The 17,506-nt window shown below is 38.8% G+C and overlaps 1 protein-coding gene across 2 annotated transcripts in view; it reads right to left on the reverse strand.

The window, feature by feature from the left end:
* The window catches only part of Bex5 (brain expressed X-linked 5), an 851,362-nt gene that overhangs the window by 120,798 nt on the left and 713,058 nt on the right, over positions 1 to 17,506 (reverse strand). The window lies entirely within an intron of this gene.

The following is a 17,506-nucleotide window of genomic DNA, read 5'->3' on the forward strand; positions in this document are numbered from 1 at the left end:
AGAGCAGCAATGGGAAATAATGTTGTGGTTCTCCCCTTCCTCAGTCCACACAGATAATTCATTGCACTCCTTGGCACTGGCTCAAATTTCACACATTCTGGGATATATCTCAGTGCTTGTTGCTCACTTTCCATTGGTGATCGAAGTGTTCATGTGCATGGTGAGTCAGTGGTGTCTGCCCCTAGGGGATGGGCCAACGTGGTAAGTGACAAAGCCCTATGTGGCCCATGAACACTTGAGAGGTTTCCTCATTTCCCCTCAGGTGGAGTAACAAAGGTACAGTGAGACTCATTTCACAGGCAGCCAAGCTCAACTCACAAGTACCCACATAGAAACAAGGATCCATCTCTTGCTCTCACCTAGTATAACCAGCAGCTTCCCACTGGCAATATGACTGTTTTCAGCTTCCCCAGTATTGTAGCCCATGGGTACTCACTCAGCAGACCCCCATAGTAAGGAAGATGGTCGTGCTGGTGATGAAATCCTTTGGGCCATGAGACACACAGTGGAGGCATGGCTTAAACGGTAGAGAACCAGCCATTAGTAAGAAATCCGGCTGGATGAGAGCTGAGTTTAAGCCTTGGTACCAGCACAAAATATGTGAAGTGGGTAGGGGACTACACATGTGCATGCCCTTTATAGGAGTTTATCCTCAGGAGAGTGAGGGATGCTGGGGAGGATCTGTTTATATGGTCTGCTATTCTAACAACTCCCTTCATTTTGGGGCTTAAATTTAGGAAAGGGGGGCTTATATGCAAAACAGTGAAGGGACTGAAGGGAGTAGATGTGAGGTAGAATATATAAGGATACAGGAGGAGAAAAGCCAGAAACTAAGAAAAACACTATCAGTGAATAGCTTGATTAGGAGCATAGAGGCCTTTGTTTGGTTTCATACTCCCTCACTGAGATGTAGCACACAGTAGAAAAAAACTCAATATCTCTGAGCCCAAATGATGATTACTAAACCATGGGAACTGTGCATACCTTGGAGAAAGATATTTATATTAGACAAAACTTTTGGGAAAATGATTCTTTTGGTTACAGAAATGCTTGCAAAAGAAACATTCATATCTTAAGAAAATAACAGATCTTTTCTTGGGGGGGACAGGACTGGAGTTTGCACTCAGGAGTTTCTCTCACACTTGCTAGCTAGGGTCTGCATCACTTGAGCCATAGCCCAGCCCCTTGCTTTGGTTATTTTTCAAAAAGTACTTACATTTATGCTCAGGTCAGCCTGTACTGTAATCCTCCTATTTACACTTCTTGCATAGATGGGACAACAGGCATGCATCACCACATCTAGCTTTTTATTGGTTGAGATGGCATCTCATGAGCTTTTTGCCTAGATTGGTTTCAAACTGTGACTCTCCTAATATCTACCTACCAGGTAGGAATAGGTGTCACAAGTCACTTTGCCTGTCTTAGAAACATCTGTCTTGAAAGGAGCATCTGGTGATCCCCATTTTTTTCACATGAGGCTCAAGGAGAACAGATATCTATGTCACAATGACACAAATTTAGTAAACTCATCAAACTTAATATCTTTGGGCCAAATTGACCTGAACACACCAGAACAATAGAAGTAATTCAAATACGACAGATTCTCAAAATAAAGCACTCGTCTCAAAGTCTCAGAGTTTAGCTCAGGCACAATGGCACATGCCTTAATCCCAGGTTCTTATTTTGAAAATCTTTTCTGTGACAACATCAATCTGGACCCTTGTTTCTAAGGACCTCCTTGTCTCATGTTGATCCTGTAACAGAAAAAGTGTGGTTGTAGTGGGTGCACACACCTGCAGGTGTGCACGCACACACTCACACACACAAAGTTCTGGCATTACTCCACTCAAACAAGACCTATTCACCGAATCTTTTAAACAGCTATGTGAGCTCTGCTTTCAACAGTGTGATTTTGTAGTGTACATCCTCAAACTGCCATCCATACAATGTAGTAGGAAACATCAGGGCATTTCACATAACAGGTTATGAAAATGGATTATGTCACTTCTATAAAACATACATTTGGGCTGGATATAGCTCAGTGGCAAAGCTCTTGCCTAGCAAGTGCAATGTCCTGGGTTCAATCCCCAGTACCAAAAAAGAAAAGACAAAAAAAAAAATACATTTGAATGAAAACAATGAGAAGAGGTAATTTTTTTTTTTTTTTTTGGCCAGTCCTGGGCTTTGGACTCAGGGCCTGAGCACTACTGTCCCTGGCTTCTTTTTGCTCAAGGCTAGCACTCTGCCACCTGAGCCACAGCGCCCCTTCTGGCCGTTTTCCATATATGTGGTGCTGGGGAATCGAACCCAGAGCTTCATGTGTAGGAGGCAAGCACTCTTGCCACTAGGCCATATTCCCAGCCCAAGAAGAGGTAATTTTTGGCACGTCAGATTAGCATTGAGTCACATTATTTCCCAGTGTGCGGCGAATAGATGGTTTCATACCACATGCACATTAGTAATAATATACATCTTAAAGTGTTAAAACAATGTTTTTTTTGTCAGTCCTGGGGCTTGAATTCAGGGCCTGAGCACTGTCTCTGGCTTCTTTTTGCTCAAGGCTAGCACTCTACCACCTGAGCCACAATGCCACTTCTGGCCTTTTCTATATATGTGGTGATGAGGAATCGAACCCAGGGCTTCATGTATGCGAGGCAAGCACTCTACCACTAGGCTACATTCCCAGCCCCTTAAAAAATGTTTGAAGCCAGGAGCTGGTGGCTCACACCTGTAATCCTAACCACTCAGGAGACTGAGATATGAAGCTTAGGGTTCAAAGCCATCCCTAGTAGGAAAGTTTATGACAGTCTAATCCTATTTAACTACTACAAAGCTGTAAGTGGGGGCTAGGAATATGGCCTAGTGACAAGAGTACTTGCCTCATATACATGAAGCCCTAGGTTCCATTCCCCAGGACTACATATATAGAAAAAAGACAGAAGTGGCGTTATGGCTCAGGTGGTATTGTGCTAGCCTTGAGCAAAAAAAAAAGAAGCCAGGGACAGTGCTTAGGCCCTGAGTTCAAGCCCCAGGACTGGCAAAAAAAAAAGCTGTAAGTGGAGCTATGATTCAAGTGGTTACAGTGCCAGCCTTGAGTAAAATAGTCTCAGGGACACCACTCAAGCCCTGAATGCAAGTCCTAGGACTGACACAAAAAACAAGAATATTTTTAGAATATTACTGTAAAGAAATATTTATAATTATACTTGCAAATATATGGATGATGGTATTAAACTATATATATCTTGCAACTTAAAAAGTGGGAGTGTAGCTAAATTTTTGTTGTAACTCTTTGGAACAACTAATGAACAGTTTAACAAAATGAATACCAGAAAGCCGAAACATGTAGTGGGGGCGTTCAGAGTGAGATCAAGGGAAGGCAGATAAATGGAGAGAGGAAGCATAGGCAGTCATTGCGTTAAATGTACATATGTGGAAATGGAACCGTATACCTTGGGGGAGTGGGTGGGCTTGGGAGAGAGGAGAGTGGGGGAAGGGTTGACATTGTACTTGTAAACTGACATGTTGAATTGAGATGCCTTTGTACAACTAAAAATAATAAAACATTAAAAATATTTTAAAAGAATATATGAAACAATCATTTGATGTAAAATTAATAATGACCAAAATTATGCTTCAGAGAAATTCAAAAACTATCATAGATATGTATTTACATGTAAAAATGTCCATAATAAAGACAAAACCATGTGACAAAGAACACAAAGTGGCCTTTATCAACTTTTGTTTGTACATTTATGCCTCTATTAAGCAGATTTACAGTGCAAAATAAAAGTTCGTTTTGTTCTTCCTGCATAGTTTTCCTTTCATTATAACGATGGGCTACACTTTCTATCTGTAGGCCTTCAGTATCCCTGTACACTCCCAATGTTCCCATGACCCACCCAGATTTCCAGAAAGCTCTGTAGAGTGGGCTTGCCCACAGCCCCTCCCTTCTGGTACAGCCATATTCAAAATGCAATTCAAACTACCGTCACCAGGTGGCAGAAACATAGCATCTGATGTCTCTATAAAGCAGAGCTTTATAGGAAAAAAAAAATGACACTGCTGGTAAAACCAGCTTTTACAGATGCTTCTTGTTTTTCTGATGGTTCTGGGTTTGAACTCAAGACTTTGTGCTTGATAGGCAGGCATTCTACCAGTTGAGGCACTCTTTGGTTTTTTGGGGTTTTTTGTTTGTTTGTTTGCCAGTCCTGGGGCTTGAACTCAGGGCCTGAACACCGTCCCTGGCTTCCTTTTTTACTCAAGGTTAGCACTCTACCACTTGAGCCACAGTGCCACTTCCTGCTTTTTCTGTTTATATGGTACTGAGGAAATGAAGCCAGGGCTTCATGCATGCTAGGCAAGCACTGTAACACTAAGCCACTTCTCAGCCCCCAGTTGAGTCACTCTTCCAGTCTCCTTTTATGTTGGTTATTTTCATGATATAGACACAATGCCTAGCTCATCTAGGACACAGCACTTCCTGTTTGTGCTTCCAGAGTCATTTGTTAAGATGGAATGTTGTGAGATTATTATTATTATTATTATTGCCTAGGCTGGGCTGGAACTGCAATCCCTTATCCCTGCCTCCCAAATAGCTGGGATTACACACTTGATCATGGTGTCCAGCTTTTTTAAACGCTTTTTTAAAAAACCTGTTAGGTCCACTGTAAAGGTAGTGGCCTACTGTACTTTGGTAGTCATCAGCAGGCAGAGGACAGTGTGGGACTGTAGGAGATGACTGAGATCTGAACTGATCTAGGTAGCTATACCACAGTGTACTGGAGTGGGGTGATGGAGGGAGGTTGTTGAAAGTCTGAGAAACCTGTTTCAGTATGGGGGCAGTGAATACCATTCTATCCGTGAGGGATCCCTTTATAGTGTGGACACCTCAACCTACACTGAGGAGGGAAGAGATATATCAGTGAATACCAGGTAGATTTGCAGTCAACAGAAAATGAAACTACTTTAATATTATAGTAATTTTCCAGACACATTGGTACCACACTAAACAGATCCTTTCTTATTCTCTGCAAAATATACTCTGTTTATTTCACTAAAAAGGAAGACAAACATGATGACATCTATGATGTCACCTGGTAACTGGAGCCACAATTGCAGCTGTGAGAAGAACCCTGGCGGCTCAGTTTTGAGGTTGGAGTGATGGTATTGGAAGCTTGAATTAGAGTGAGCCAGCAGAGTTTGGGGGAAATGTTTCCCCTATTTGAAGTTATCATTTTGTGTCAATCTTTTTTCCACGCTATTTAAAAAAATAAAAAACAGGGCTGGGGATATAGCCTAGTGGCAAGAGTGCCTGCCTCATATACACGAGGCCCTAGGTTCGATTCCCCAGCACCACATATACAGAAAACGGCCAGAAGCGGTGCTGTGGCTCAAGTGGCAGAGTGCTAGCCTTGAGCGGGAAGAAGCCAGGGACAGTGCTCAGGCCCTGAGTCCAAGGCCCAGGACTGGCCAAAAAAAAAAAAAAATACAACAAAAAAAATAAAAAACAAAAAAATTAAGATATTGTAAGTCAGTAAAGGCTGCACTTGTTAGCCATATTGGAGATGATAGAGGTAGAGAAGCTGGAAAGACACACAGAGACGTGTGTGTGTGTGTGAGTGTGAGTGTGTGTGTGTGTGTGTGTGTGTGTGTGTGTGTGTGCCTGTCCTGGGGCTTGGACTCAGGGGCCTGGGTGCTGCCTCTAAGCTTTTTTGTTCAAGTCTAGTACTTGAGCCACAGTTCCACTTCCAGGTTGTTTTTTGTTTTATTTGTTTGTTTGTTTGGGGTGTTTTTGTTGGTTAATTGTAGAGGCTCAGACCTTGCTGCCTGGGCTGGCTTTGAATGCAATTCTCAGATCTCAGCCTCCTAAATAGGATTAGAGGTGAGAGCCACCAAGACAATGTTTTTTAAAAATCATCTTAATTCCCCCCGAGAATTAAATATAAAATACCTTTTCAAAATAAAAAATACATAAGTCCCTTTTTATAGAAGTCTAGCTGATGAATGGAAACTAAATCAAAACTAGAATATCACTATGTTGTAATATTTAATTAAGTACAGCTTTAGCTAGGTATTTAGAGAGACTTCAATAAGCCTAAGGGTAAAGCACAAAGTTTCAGTGGATTCCACTTTGTAGGGTACAAGATCCACATGTTAAACTAGAAGGCAGAATTAACAGATAAAAAAGCACATGGCATAGAGGAAGAAGATGGGAAGATGTGAAAATACATGAAATTTCAAGAGTAACAGAATGATATCTTGCCTGTTTTCACTCAGCTTTTCCTCTCCCCTAATTCTATCCCAACCTTCCTACACATTGCAGTGACATGGTAGCTCACTCATGTGGAAATACGGCATCATCCCAGTGTGCACTTACATTCCCAAGTATTTTTCTCTTGTCATGCTTTTAGATGAATGTCATAGGTATCTCACTGACAAAATGAAGGTAGCCAAGTTAGAATGGAGTGTTAATGTTTGGTGAAGGCCTAGGAGATACTATACCCTGCAGGTTATAATTTTTATGCTTCTCTTCAAATCTTCAAAGTGAGGCTCTAAGAGAGAACTAAGAACTGTAAGGTGTATCCATATCCAAGAATACTATGCATAAGAGAACAAGATGCATGCAAAAGGAATTCTAGGGAGACATCAAATAGGTTCGGAGGCCAGCTTGAAGGGGCTTCCAAACACCAATGCTGGGACAATAAGAGCATCAAAATATATAATGATAATAACTGATGGTAATTGTTGAGAAAAATAGGAATCTGAATCACACTGATAATACATTAATAAGCACATTTTAAATAAGGGGGTAAAGCTTTACAAAACATTTCCAATTAATTATTTTTGAAAGCTAACAACATTGGAAAAGCACTGCTTGACACAGGTTCTGTTAATAAGTGATTCAGGTAAGAATCCTAAATGGATGCTCTATCTGCAGCAAATGACATAGCAGTCACTGAGTCACCATGGTAACCATGCTGGCTTGCCAAGAAAAACAGGAAAACGTAGCCACCAATTACCTCTGTTTTGCTTGGTCGTAGGTGTTTAGAGTCAAATAAGATTGGCATGGTTCATAGTAATTAAGCACATACGCCTCCTCTCACAATAAATGCTACTGACAACTTCAGTAATACAGATATTCACATATACATGCAAATCTACATGTAGACATATTCATTCACTCTCTATATCTCCCCCTCCCCCCATCTATCTATCTACCTTGCCATCCCATATACCAAGAATTAAGGGAGGGTAACTAGATGGTAAGAAAAACTATATAATTCAATAGATATAATTCAGGTCAAACATATATAATTGAAAGAAAACAATCTCTTTTAGAAACAAAGTGTTCCAAAGGTGATTTGTTGAATTGATTCTGGGACACTTTTCTCCCTAATTTTACTACCTTAACAATAACATTTAAAATGTAACAGAATTACAAGTAACTTAATGTGAAGTACCAACTCCTTCTGTCTCAAGGTTTCAATCTCAGATTCCTCAAAAACTACTGCCCAACATTTGGCTGTTGACTGCTCAATAAAAAAATAATACATGAAAATTATAATTTAAAATATTGTTATTTATTATAGCATCAGGAACTATGAAATACTTAGGGATAGGATGCCTTCTGATACACAAACAGGTACACTGAGTACTACTAAATACTACTAAGAAAAAATAAACATCTGAATAGACATTGTACTCCTGAGGTGGAAGACAGTATTATTAAGCTTTCTATTTTCTTCTAACTATTCTATAGATTCAATGTCATCATAACAAATATACTATACTTATAAAAATACTATCTCTATATACTATATGTCCCATATACTATAAAATACTATATTTATACTAATAAAAATAAGATGATTCAAAAATTCATGTAGAAATACAAAAGACCTATGGAAAGTTTTTAAAAGAACAAAATCAGAGTACAAACATTATCTGATTTTAAGAGCTCTTATAAATCTGCAGTAAGCCAGAATGCTACTACCCTCAATGTAAAAACAAAGTAAATCAAAGTAATAGAATACATAATTGACAATAACTACATAAATATATAGAGAGACAACCAACTTTTGAGAAATTCTCAATGGCAACTCAGTAAAGAAAGTATCCTTTTGACCAAGTGTTGTTAGTACTAGTGGATATTTATATTCATAAGTATAAGCTGTCATCAACATGTTGCTCATACTCAATAAATATAAATAAATTAAATTAAATTAAACATAAAATATAGATCACAGATGTAAACTTAACATTCAAACATATGGACCTTCTAGCACAGGAGAAAAACTTTGTCATCTTGAGGACTAGGCAAAGATTTCATAAGTGAGACACCAAAACCACAATCCATAAATAAGTAGATAACTTCTTTAAAGTTACAAACTTCAGCTCCTCCAAATAAACAGTTGAAAAAGTGAAAAGGCAAACAGCTGTCCAGGATAAAATATTTTAGACTGCTGATCTCCAATAAGATAAGGAAATCTCCGATAAGAAAAGGAATACATGTTATGCAGGATATTTATTCTGACTCCTGCACTGGTGATCTCACATGGGCCAATGCACTCAGGTCTTCAATTCTGATTGGCTGGGCAGTGTGGCACCCACTGGTGCTCCTTGCTATGCCTGTCTTGTTCAGGACAGACAGATGCAGCTGCTGTTTGGTCTCATTTCCCAGCCAGGCTTGCTGAACTCCCTCTAAATGTTTTGCTCACAGGGCGGCTCGTGTGGGTGGCTTTTTCAAAAAGTTGGGGTAAGGGAAGACAGGGAGAACCAGTAGCACTGGGATGGTTGAGGGAAGTTCTGATTCTGTCTGTTCTTCTGTTCTGCTTCTGTGGGGGCAGTTTCAGTCTCCATCCTACCAAGCAAGGATTTTTGTTTCTATCTGAGGTGAAAATCATCAGGAAAAGGAAGAACGAATACTGGCAAGGATTTATACTGTTGGTGGCAATGTAAAGTAGTACAACCAGTATAGGAATCAGTATGGAAGTTCCTCAAAAATTAAAAATAAGTCTGTCTACCTTATAACCCTTCCATACCACTTTGGGGAATATATGTGAAATCAATATACAAGAGATATAGCTGTATACTCATGTTTCTTATAGTTCTGTTAACCACAGCCAAAGTGTTGAATCCGTTGAGGTAACCAACAACTGATAGGTGGATAAAGAAAATGTGATTTTTTCCCCTCTCTCTCATATTATTCAGTCATCAAAATGAAATTATGTCATGCATAAGAAATAGGTTGACCTGGAGATCATTATGTTAAGCAAGGTTTTTACATATTTATGCTCCTTTGTGGAATCTAGTTCTAAAATGATGATCATGATGGGATGAATGTAAAAGGGGTACTGTCTGTAAAGATCATTGGGATGGAAAAGAGGAAAAGATAGAATAATGAGGAATGAAGAGGACCAAAGTACATTAAACATATATGAATAAACATAAATATATATATACATATATGAAGACAACATAATGTTAAACACTGTTTGAAAAAAGGGGTAGGAGAGTATGGAAATATATTTAAAGTAATAAACTTGCTCAAAGTACGCTGTGCAAAGTATACATTGTAATCTTCAAAGTGCACAATGTACACTGTACTTTTGTGGAATTATCACGATGAATCTCTCTCAAATTCTTCATGTATTCTAATTTAAAACAAAATATAGTTTTAGAAATTAAACATATTATTCATGAATTCCCTCCCAAATCACAGAAAAAAATCCAGGGATAGAGACAGGATTATAAAAAAATATATATATAAGATGCTCTTGTCAGATGGAGTAATCCTCAACATATACAATAGAGCCAGATGATATTAAAGAATGGTATACTAACAGAAGCACTGCCAGTTTGAATTGAAAGTGACAGAGAGAATGAAGTGAACAAAGGATATTGGACTTTCAAAATTTTATAAGCTGATAGAAGGACTGCATGTAAACATATACTATCCTTAATGTGAATTAGAAGGAAGAATGGGAGCAGAGCCTTGGACTTAAAAGGTAATACCCCAGGGGCTGGGGATATGGCCTAGTGGCAAGAGTGCTTGCCTCGTATACATGAGGCCCTGGGTTCAATTCCCCAGCACCACATAAACAGAAAATGGCCAGAAGTGGCGCTGTGGCTCAAGTGGCAGAGTGCTAGCCTTGAGCAAAAAGAAGCCAGCGACAGTGCTCAGACCCTGAGTCCAAGCCCTAGGACTGGCAAAAAAAAAAAGGTAATACCCCAGGAACAGAACCTTCCAGCCACAGATCAATATTGAAATGTAATGCTGGTTGGATTAGAAGATTGGAGCTGATGATTTTCTTTCAATTTCTCCAATTTGGACTGGGAATGTCTGTAACTGTTATTTCATGTTTGCCACCATGAATCATTTAAGATTTAACTGTTTTTCTTAGCTCACAGATGCAATGATGAAGAAAGTTTGCCTCTGGGTCATGCCAGAGCCTTTCTCATACCTAGTTAGATATTTTATAGATGACTTTAGATGTGAGCTATAATGTTTTGCTACTTTGGGGAACATTGGACTGAAGTAAATATAGTTTGCATATAGGATAATTGTATAATTTTGAGAGTCAAAGGTGAAACTACAGTAAGCTGTCTAATGATCTGGTCTCTGGAATGTTTACTTTTGTGCCAGTGGAACTTTGTATATATGATTAAGAGTCTTGAGACAGGGAAAGTATCCTGGTTGGTACTACATGTAATAATAAATGTCCTTACTAAGAGACAAAAAGGGTGAATTAATGCAGTATCACTGAAAGGGAGGGGAAAACTGCAAGAAAAACAAGGAGGGAGTGATACTGTTCGTAAGGAAATGTACTCAATACCTGACTTAGGTAACGGTAACCCTTCTGTACATCACCTTACAATAAAAGTAAAAAATAAAGATGTGGAAAATATAATACAAAAATGGGACAAAAGGGAAGTTGGGTGTGACAGTGCACACCTGCAATCCCAGTTCCTGGAGAAATGGAAGCAGGAGGATTATTGTAAAAGGCCAGTCACTCAAAGTTAGTGTGATATCTTATCTGAAAAATAAACTAAAACAAAAATAATGAGGGTATGACTCAAGTGGTGAAGTGTTTGCCTAGCAAAGCTCTGGGTTCAATAGTGATAAGGGAGAAGGGGGCTGGGGCTGGGATATGGCCTAGTGGCAAGAGTGCTTGCCTCCTATACATGAGGCCCTGGGTTCAATTCAGCACCACATATACAGAAAATAGCCAGAGGGGGCGCTGTGGCTCAAGTGGCATAGTGCTAGCCTTGAGCAAAAAGAAGCCAGGGACAGTGCTCAGGCCCTGAGTCCAAGCCCCAGGACTGGCCAAAAAAAAAAAGAAGGGAGAAGGGAAATAGCAACGCAAATAAGGACATAATGTGATGACGAAAGCAAGATATTCTAACCTACTGTTGGCTTGGCTGATAAAGAAGTGGGATTTCTGCAAGGTGCGAGAGAGACACCACAACCCTTACAAGAATGAAGAATATGGGAAGGGGGGAGGGAGGGAGAAAAATGAGGGAAGAGGAGACAAGTTTGATGAGAAATGTACTCACTGCCTTATTTTTTTCAAATTTTTATTATCAGACAGATGTACAGAGAGGTTATAGTTTCATACGTTAGGCATTGGATACATTACTTGTACTGTTTGTTACCTCGTCCCTCATACCCCCCCTTCCTCCCCCTTTCCCTTTCCCCCCATGAGGTGTTCAGTTCACTTACACCAAACAGTTTTGCAAGTATTGTTTTTGTAGTTGTTTTTCTTTTTTTTTACCCTGTGTCTCTCAATTTTGTTATTCCCTTTCAATTTCCTAGTTCTAATACCAGTATACACGGTTTCCAATATACTCAGATAAGATTACAGAGATAGTGTAGGTACAACCACAGGAAGGTGATACAAGAACATCATCATTAATAGAAGCTACAGATACACATGGGACGTTGAAAGTAGTTACAACTGCCTTATGTATGAAACTATAAGCCCTCTGTACATCACTTTGACAATAAGTAAATTAATAAAAAAAAAAGAATGAAGAATATAACCCAAGAAACTAGAACAGGCAAGGCAGAGCATTATTCCTATTAGCTTTCACAGGGAGTATGGCCCTGCTGACACCTAGGTTTTTGACCCATTGATTTTAGACTACTGATCTCCAAGATTATGAGAAAATTACTACTGGGCTGGGGATATGGCCTAGTGGCAAGAGTGCTTGCCTCTTATACATGAAGCCCTGAGTTCAATTCGCCAGCACCACATATACAGAAAAAAAGAAGGGCCAGATGTGGCGCTGTGGCTCAAGTGGCAGAGTGCTAGCCTTGAGCGGGAAGAAGCCAGGGACAGTGCTCAGGCCCTGAGTCCAAGGCCCAGGACTGGCAAAAAAAAAAAAAAAAGAAAATTACGACAAATCAACATACTTTGTCACATAGCTGTAAGCAAATAATACAGGAACCATTAGAGATCATCTAGTTCAGTTGCTCTTAAATAGTCTTCTAAATTCCTGTGCAAGGCTTTAGGACCTCATTTCAAAGCAGGGCACCTAGTCCACAGGTAACAGATTGACTGAAACCAAACTAAGCAACAGGTGTAGGACTTTTTCATGCCACGTTTTCCTAGAATTCAGAGTGCAACTAAACTACTAACAGATTTAAATTGGTGCTGTCTTCCAGAACAAGAAAAATTCAGAAGAGGAAAACAAAAGCATTTTGCTCATATCCAGAACATGCAGAATAACCAAGAGACAAAAATAAAGCTAGCCGCCAGATCCAAGAAACAGTGTGATGGGAAGTTCATCCAACAGCCAAGGCCTAACTCACGAAGAAAAGCTTTCCTACACTCATAAGCAGGGTAGCAAATGATGACCCAAAGGCCAAATCCCCAGTTGTCTATTTTATATACACTGAGGATGGTTTTTGAAATGATTGGAGTTAAATAACATTTTATGACAATGGAAAAGTTAAATGAAATTCAGAATTCAGAATCTGTGAACAAAGTACAAGTAGAACACCACCACATATGCCTTCAGCATATTGTTGTTTTTTATGAGACAGTGAGGTAAAGTAGTTAGGACAAGATATTATGGTCAGAAAAATACTAAAATATTTACTATGAGTGCTTCAGAGAAACTTTTTGCCATCTCTTCTCCAGAGTACCTTTCCAGGAGTTATGAAAGACCAGGCAAGCCTTAGAAGTGACAGTGAGATATCATAAGAAATGTACTCACTGGCCTATTATGTTACTGTACCCCTTTTGCACAACACCTTGTCAACAAAATTTAATTAATAAAAAAATGACTTCCACAGGGGAAAAAAAAGAAGTGACAGTGAGAGAACAGCAACCTTCCTTCTTTACTGAGCATTATGGTAATTGCATCTGAAAAGTAGGCTTTTGCTTCAAAGAGTGGAGCAGCCAGATTAAAGGCTACCTGGAACTCACCCTCATTGGAAGAAGGATATAGGTAATTTGGTGAGGCAGGATAACCATGACTTATATTGACAGGACAGTTCTGATTTCTGGGGTATGATCAAAGCAGGAAAAAGCCAGAAGTGGAGGTGTGGTTCAAGTGGCAAAGTATTAGTCTTACATGGAATAAAACCAAACAAATACGTGAGAGCATGAAGCCCTGAGTTCAGTACCCCCCAGTACCAGCACAAGAAACAACAACAACCTGTTTCGAGGTGACAATAACACAAGAGTATTTTGCTTTTTACACTGAAGAGTGTTCAATTCTCATTTGTGTTTTGGAGAGGCACTAGAGAAAGCAGTATAGCACTAAAACTACTTATTCTTGCATAATTCTTGTTTTGAATGTTAGACACATTCAACAATGAAAAGAGAGGTCATGCGGAAATACTGCAAGCTTTACTCTCCCGAGAATATTGTTGAGATTCTCATACTCCTGGTAAAAAAGTTGTCATTCATAAAACCATTCACTTGCTTTTTCAGTCAACCAGTTAATATTTATTCTGTATTGATTCTGTTCCTTTCCTTTGTAACTATCACTCAGTGTTCAGAAGTGAAATAGTGTAGCAATTGATACATGGAATGATTATCCATCCAAAAGGTAACTCCTGGGCACAATGAAAATATTGGAAATTGAAAATTAATTTCACAAATAAACCTTCAATTTCCCCTAACACATTTATCATTTAATGGCTAAGCAATTATAATGCTATGAACATTCACCTCAATGTGTGTGCTGAAACAGGAAACTAGCAAAGAGAGACAACAGCATTATTACAACTTATTTTGCTTTAAAATTCCAAGTGGATGGTATTCATTCAAACGATATACAGCATTTCCATTATATTTACAAACTTAGGCATTTAAAATTAAAATCTTTTAAAATTAAAATTAAATCTTTTAAAATTAAAATCATTTAAAATCTTGAAAATTTCTAAGCAACCTAAAAAACACTCACCAAAGTTGTAAGCCTACAGAATAGAACACTACCCACTCCAGTATGAACTTTCGCATTAGGAGAAGGTGACTAATTTCACAACATGCATAGACTGTACTGACCTTCTCAGCTATAATGTCCCTGCCATTGTGCTTTACCATGGTTAGAAAAAGCCGTAGAGATCCTGGGGTGGTGGGATGAGCATTGCACCAAGACCACTAGATTAAAAAACTCTCAACTACCTTGAGTAATGGGAGGCAAAGTACAAAAATAGATTATTAAGACAAAACTAATGGGTTGAAAAAGTCAGCTATTAAAAAGGTAAATGAAGACTAATGGTTGACATTGTGAAAATTTCATGGATTCTATTTTGTAAAGACCACTTTTGCAATATGACCTCATAATCTACAAAGTGAAGGAAAAGAGGAGACGCTGTCTCTTTGGAGATCGGTGTGTGAACTTGGGCACATTATGTCACTATTAAGATCTCCAGTCTCTATCTCCACAATCTATCTTGGGTTGGGATAATCACTAAAGACCCTTCCAGTTTTAGGAAAATAAAATTATATGGATCCTGAATGCTATCATCACTCACAGGCACGAGAAAGTTCCTTTTATACAAAGACAAGGCTTGTGTATTTATAAGTGTTAAAAAAAAAAAACAAGGGCTGGGGATATAGCCTAGTGGCAAGAGTGCCTGCCTCGGATACACGAGGCCCTAGGTTCGATTCCCCAGCACCACATATACAGAAAACGGCCAGAAGCGGCGCTGTGGCTCAAGTGGCAGAGTGCTAGCCTTGAGCGGGAAGAAGCCAGGGACAGTGCTCAGGCCCTGAGTCCAAGGCCCAGGACTGGCCAAAAAAAAAAAAAAAAAACTCTTCTGTATTGGTACTGCTTCAAGTTAAACTGGCTTTGAACTGCAATCCTCGGATCTCAGTCTCCTGAGTTGCTAGGATTACAGGCATGAACTACTGGTGACTGGTTCACTATATCATTTTTTTTCTGCTCCTGTGGCTTGAATTCAGGGCCTGGGCACTGTCCCTGAGCTTTTTAGCACAAGGCTAGTACTCTACAATTTGAGCCACAGCTCCACTTCAGCTTTTTGTGGTTATCTGGAGCTAAGAGTCTCAAGGACTTTCCTGCCTGGGTTGGCTTGTAACCATGATCCTCAGGCCTCAACCTTCTGTCACTATATTATTTTTAACTACACAAATCTATCTATCTATCTATCTATCTATCTATCTATCTATCTATCTATCTATCGTCTATCTATCTATTTATCTATCATCTATCTACCTTACTACCTACCTACCTTCCTACCTATCCATCCATCCAATAATTCACCCCTTTCTCCATCCACCTTTAAGGAATAACAAAAATTGAAAGGAATTATCATCTCTGGTTTATTAAGATTCTTATCTCCTCTATATGAAAGCACAAGAGAAACAATTAAAAATCAAATGTGTCTGTATATAAAGTCTAAAGCAAGGTTTCTTTTTAGCCTAATATCTATATTCACTGATTCCTCCATTACATCCACATGGTTCTTTTTTGATGTACATTTGTCTCTAACATTCTAATTTCCAATACCAATATTTTAATTTTATTAAACTGTAATATCAGATTAGAAACTCTAAGTGTGCAAGATTATTTTCTGTGTCCCATTTTAGCCAAAGTAAAAATATCTGCCTCAATTTATTTATCTATGAGTCATTAAGAACACATTATTCAGTATCCATGTATTTGTGTAACTTCTACTCTTGCTCTTGGTAACATGGCAGAAACCAGAGGTGACTATGTTAAATAAGATAAGCAGACACAGAGACAAATACCATATTCTCTCTCATTTTCAGCAATAAGTCAATGTCATAGAGGAACAGAAGGGAATAGTGGTCATTAGGGAAGGAGGGATGGGGAAAAGTTCAACAAGGGGCTCCAGAACACAGAGTGAAGTACTTTTGGTTCTTCTTTAATACGATAGGGTAATTATTGGTTGAAAATGCTATATTTCAAAATGACTAGAACATAATATTCCCACCACAAAATGACTAATGGTTGAAGAGATGGAAATGCTTACTTCTTTAATTTGATTATTACACACTGTATACATATACTGAATCAACATAAAGTACTTCATAGAGATGTACTAATATTCCATCTCAATAAGAATGTATGGGTCTGTTCAACTAGTTGTCACCCATCTGGACTTTACTCTCTAGGAAAATCTTATACTAATAAAACTCAAATCCTCTCTTAGGCGTGTGGGGTGGGGGCGTTTTGGTCCTGGGGCTTGAAAACAGGGTATGGGCTCTGTCTCTGGACATCTTTGTTTTGCTCATGGATAGCAAGCTTACCACTTGAGCTAGTGCTCCACTTTTGGCTTTTTGGTGGTTATTTGGAGATAAGATACTCAAAGACTTTCGTGCCCAGGCTGGCTTCAAACTCTGATCCTCATATTCCAGCCTTCTGAGTAGCTAGGATTACAGGCTTGAGCCACCAGTGCCTGGCTATTAGCTTTTATAAAGCAAAGTAAGTTATAGTCAGTTTCTTCATTAAATGGTAAGGATATGTTTCACTGATATCTCAAAAGAAAATCTATGTTTGGTGGGATCCAGTAGAGGGGGATAGACAAATGAAGAGAAGAAGTGTGTGTATGGAAAACAGTAAAAAAAAATATATTAAATGTGTATTCTGTAAAAGAAAGAAAATTGAGGGTAGGGATGAGGTTGGGAGGGATAGGGGAGGATGGTGGAAGGGGTGACATTGATCAAGATTCATTGTATTGTATTACTTTGTCGAATGGCAAGTTCTTTGTACTACTACATAAAGATAAAAATATCATTGAAGAAGTGAGATTAAATTTTCCTCTATTCATTCTAAATCAATCCAAATACAAATCTCATTACCCCTAATTTCCTATATTGTTACTGTTTTCTTATTTCACTTTGACTAAGAATCATGGGATAAAATGCTACAATCTTTAGTACTGGAAATGAGGGTCTTTGCTTTCTCTTAGTTTATAACAGTTACTTTCTGGCTTCAGAAGCCCCGATACTTACCCTAGTGTTTTCATATCCCTGAAGGAAATGACTTTCCACTGGGGAAA

The sequence above is a fragment of the Perognathus longimembris genome, chromosome 28 (assembly GCF_023159225.1).
Source record: "Perognathus longimembris pacificus isolate PPM17 chromosome 28, ASM2315922v1, whole genome shotgun sequence".
Taxonomy (NCBI): Eukaryota; Metazoa; Chordata; class Mammalia; order Rodentia; family Heteromyidae; genus Perognathus; species Perognathus longimembris.